At 35.1% G+C, this 5389-nt stretch overlaps 1 pseudogene; it reads right to left on the bottom strand.

The window, feature by feature from the left end:
* Nucleotides 1-667: 667 nt before the first annotated feature.
* LOC120122118 lies at nt 668-3020 on the bottom strand (annotated as a pseudogene).
* Nucleotides 3021-5389: the final 2369 nt, after the last annotated feature.

A 5389-nucleotide genomic window follows, 5' to 3' on the forward strand; every position in this document is an offset into this window, starting at 1 on the left:
CTATTAAAAATCTACTCGGCTGAATAAGCTATAGACACTCGGTAGATTTCAGCTCTATTGCTTTCATGTTTGATGGCCGCCGTCTGCGAGGGAAGCAGACTTCAAATGAAGTCTCTCTCTCTCTCTCTCTCTCTCTCTCGCACACACTACATATATAACATATACAGATCGATGTAGTAGGATTAATACAATCGGATTTAAGTAGTAGTACTTGTGGAATCAGGATCTATCAAATATAACCTTAGCAGCATATGTTGCCCAACTCTTCATTTTCTTTAAAATACTTGCATTAAACTCTTATATTCGACGGTTTAGACAAATGTATGAAGATATGATTCTCGAAATAATAAAGCTTCTTATCAGCCTTTCATCCCTAGTTCGAGTAATCGTAGTATAGAACTATGGTGATTTGTTAGTTGCCTGATGATCCTTTTTGCGCATATTCTAAGTAATATAAACATGGATATTTATGGAAAGCCTTCTATTTGTGCCCATTTTTTATTGCTCCATTGATCACCATTGCCAGGGAGGGCCATTGCTAACATCAGAATTCGTCTAGGGTGTTTGATTTAACATTGATTACAGTGGCCAATCACTTATTTATACAATTATTGCATATTTTCTTGACTTTAGTGAAATAATGCATTAAAAATGAATTATAAGCTAACACACGACGTCGTGCATTTATTATCTCATAAGAGCGAGCATTACATTGTATTTGACATAATTCAATGAAGTCCATGAAGCTAATACGCACATAGCAGTTTAAACAAAGACGATAACAACAATGCAAACTAAGTTTTTGCTTATTTAGGCTACAAGTGCCATAATCCATAGAAATTCTAAACAGGGTTCTGTTTACTGAATGCTGATCATTACTGCAGAACAAGGCATTCTTGTGTCCCGGCAACCATAGCTTGGTGGGAGCTTTCGGCAATGGCATTCTCTTTTTCAAGAGATTGAGCTTCGGTATCAAGCTCCTCAACCTCTGCAACATTTTCAATGCCATCTTTGCCACCGGCAATGGGTTCGAAGATAAGTGCATTCACTTCTTGGAACCTCTCATCAGAGAGGGAAACCTCTGCAAGGAGCTTCCAGCATTTTCCTCAGATGCCTCATCATAGTCCTTCCTCCTTTTCAACACCATATGACCCACTAATTTCCCACACAGCGGGGATCACCTGGGTGTTCAAGAGCTCTGAACTCACTTCCCCAAGAGCTTGTTTCTCAGCATAACACTGTTTCAATTTACATATTGCAATTCAATTGTAAGAACTAATAGTTATCATGGAGATGGCAAAAAAGGTGTCAACGCATACTTCTAGTTAGTTGCCTGAGGAAGGAGAAAGATCCGCTTTCCACAATCAGAGATGAGGACATTGTATGGTATGTTGTTATCTTGAAGGCAAATGCAGGCATCACACAAGTCTTGGAGAGTGACACCACCCTCAGAGACGAGACCTCTGACAGGATACTTTAAAAATTCCGAGATAGTCACACCATCATTCAAAGTGGTTATTGTCTTAGTAGGAGCTTTCTCGATGGGAAAGGGAACTGCCAAGTAGTAGGCCTGCAGAAATTGCAATAGTTAAAACCACTACCTCTCTTCCGATTGTACACAAACTATATCTAACAGTTAAATTACATGAAGAGTACCAATGGGAGGTTAGATACCTGGAAGTGTAGGTGATTGATTGTAGCAAATTCACCCAAACTGTTGTAACCCAATCTAAAGTAAGGATTCCCAGCTTCAGCTGCCATATAGAGTGCGAGCAAGAAGCTCTTGTGGTCAATCCTCTGGGGCAAGCATTCGAGAATTTGAGGGATCAACATCATCACATGCCCGTATTCAATAGGACGCCTGTCAAATTGTATACAAGCAATGTTTAATCATATGAATCTACTAGCAATCTTGATCAACAAGCTGATTCCATAGTCTGAATAAGTAGACGAAGATACATTTATGGCAACAACACTTGGAGAATTCTCAACATCAATGGGAGCTTTTGGGAAGAACTGAACTTCACCATCTTCACTTGCTTCAAACTGGAAAAGCAACTCTTCTTGTCCGACTTTGGTGAAGTTGAACTTGTTCCCATCAAAGGGCTGCCTTATCAACGCGGAACTCTGTTGGCTTCTTCTTAAGGTGCCAGCCCTCATTCAACTGGGCAATAAAGCCATATTCACCAGAAATCACCTAAAGAATGATAACCACACACATTTAGATGGTACAACAACAACTCAATTGACAATAAAGTCTATGGTTTTCTCAATCTCAGATAATCAAGCAAATCAATGGAATAGAAAAGGAGCGCTATATAAGACTTTGGTTTCACAGGAAGTAACATCATACCGAAAGAGCTCTCTTTGCATGCGATCCTCCCACTACCATTAAACCATAACCATTGATAAACACAACCATAATTAAACATAACGAAGAACTTAAAGCTTATTTATTTTACCTCCCCAAGAACAAGAGAATCGAGAAAAGCAATTGGAGGCTCTTTGTTTTCAATTTCAAGCACATTTTTTTCATTCTCAATATTGCTCGCCTTCTTGAAAGCATATAAAGGAAGTTTTGCTCCTATAACAAATCCCACTTCCAATTACGCTTCATTTCTATCAAAAGTTATCCAACCGAGCAATACTTACAAAGTAAATCTAACAAATACCTGGAATGCAACAGCTTCTAAGGCAATTCTTTCCACATACACCGCTCTGGCGAGCAGTCTCTTCCGCCTCATCCTTTTGGTAATTCGAAACAACAGTGTGAACCCTCTTAATACTGAGCTGCATCATCTTTGCTATTAATTCGCTTCTTTCTTTAACCGATAAAAATCAAACAAAGAACACCCAAATACAACGACAAAACAAAAAACAAGCTTCTTGGATATTATTATTTTACAGACTTATAAGCTAGTTAAATAGGCTACTGAAGTCTAACAGACGATACCACCACCAGCAAGGAAGAGGAGATCGGAAGGACTACCGCCTTCAGAAGGCATTGCTTTGTGTATAGCCGTGATGTCTACAATGTCTAACCTTGGGTTTCTCTCGATCATACAACCCTTACGGCGTACAGATCGGACATGAAGGCCGAATAACTTTGTGTATAGCCGTGATGTCTACAATGTCTAACCTTGGGTATTACTCCAAAATTCAAATAAAGCCCCTTTAAACTCCTTCAACCAAATACCCACCCTCTCTAACTTCTATTAAACTTGTAATCGAACACCTGGGGCGCACCCAAATCTCTATCTTTACTTTCTTCTGCTCTGCTAGTGCAACGATATGGAAGGTAAATATATACTAAGTAGATAAGGGGGAATAAAGGAGAAGGCAGATAGTGTGGTGTCTGTTTTCTCAAGGTATTGTGGCTATAGTTTGGAGAAATGAGTACTGAACGAAGCTAGTGGACCTGGTGATTTCTTCGGAGTTAATTCTTGAGGGGATTAGAGACAAATAAATCGACAGAAATAAGAAAACGAAAGAAATAGAGAGGGTATTTCCCAGAGTTCAATTGGGTATTTTCTTCCTCGACCATACGAGCCTCGAAAGGGCCAAGGCCGGTGACGGTGACCGTGCGTTTGGGACCCCAGCAGGCCGTATGGTTGTGCGCACGCGCAGTAGGGTCTGATCTCGGAAACACCTCCAAGAATTTATGTATGGTGGCATCTAACTAGGGAGTAGGGAATCGTTTTCTTTTGAGTTAATTCCGAAAATCGACTACAAACTATGCTTCAGTTTTAAATTAGTCCCAAATTTTAACTATTGTTATTGAATAGTTAAACTATCAATACCATTTCGATAATACAAATTCTATTGGTTTAACTATCAATTTAGATGTTAAATATTAATTTGAAATACGTGATCATCTATATAATTTTTTTTATTTTTTTATTTTTAAAACATTAATTTAAAATACATGATCGTCTATTAGCTTTACGGGGAAAAACAGACATCTTTATAACAAACGATCCTTAAAACATACAGCAAAAATATTATTTAATACAATTTTTTAAATTTTACAATTAAATTTTTATCATTTATTTACTTTTATAAGAATATATTATATGTTCGATTGGATAATAAATCGAAAAATAAAACAAACCCATCATTCATTCCAAGCATTTTGTACTATTCATATATCCCTTGATAGTATCAAATGTCTCACGCACATCAAGCATACAAAATAGGAAATTTCGTCTGGGACTACATGGCATAAATGTCTAGGAGTCTATCAGTCCTGAATGGTAGAGACGGTAACGGATCCTTAAGTGGTATAAAATATATAGTTATGATAATATGATTTAAGTTTCAAGTACCAAGAAATAGAGAGACGTAATACTAACAGTCGGTGTAGCAAGAGAAACCTCACTATACGATCAATTAAGCATTTATTAGATCGAATAATACAAAATACGATATTCTTTAAGCAAATTTTTTTAATGAATAAAATAACATTAAAGGAGTTTATTTTTTTTTAAATTGTAACCTCTCATTTTTATACAATTACAAATAAATTAAAATATTTATTGTTAATATGTAAGTCAATTTACAAGACATCTAATTAGCTGTTTAAAAGAATATTTAATATTATTATTGGAATATGATTTGATACTAAGGTTTCTTCTTCTTTTCTCTCTCTTTTTTCATAGTTACCATTAATCTCTTTTCTTCTTCATTTTTGTTCATTATTTTTCATTTACTTTATTACTCTCTTTCTTCTTCATTTTTATTCATTATTTTTCATTTACTTTATTATAGCATATATTTGTTTTTTCTTCTTAATAATTTTGTCTTTTTGACACGTATTCTTCTGCCTTTATAACATGTTTTTCTCTGTGTCTATGACACATTTTTTGTTGTTTGGCCGTTGTTTTCATTTATTTTTTCAGGATTGGATTTGACATCACCATGGCTGATAAGATGGCGCTGATTTATTATCATGATAATTTTCCTTGCTTTGGATCCTCATATTGAATTGGATATGCGATTTGCGTTCGTGAATAGTATTTTCATATCTCGATTCTGATTTGAGGTATGTAGGATCTTTCAATAGCTTTATTCTCTTTTATGGTTCGTATATCGATACATTCAGATCTATTCATTTATCTCTTGTTCAATTTATTGGTTAAGTTTTTAACCTTTTCCTTGTATGGTCATTGTGTGGTGGTTAATTTTCTTGTGTTTAGAAAAATATTCTTATCATATGTTTAGTTTACAGTTATGATTGTAATCCTTCATTTTAATTTTTATTATATTAATATTACTTGTATTGATTTATCATATTTTTATTATATTAATATTTATTATTTTTAAAAAAATTATATATATTTTTATGTAATGTATAAAATATTTTCACTGATATTAACAAAAATAATTGACG

The sequence above is a fragment of the Hibiscus syriacus genome, unplaced genomic scaffold, assembly GCF_006381635.1.
Source record: "Hibiscus syriacus cultivar Baekdansim isolate YM2019G1 unplaced genomic scaffold, ASM638163v2 tig00001120_pilon, whole genome shotgun sequence".
NCBI classification, from domain to species: domain Eukaryota; kingdom Viridiplantae; phylum Streptophyta; class Magnoliopsida; order Malvales; family Malvaceae; genus Hibiscus; species Hibiscus syriacus.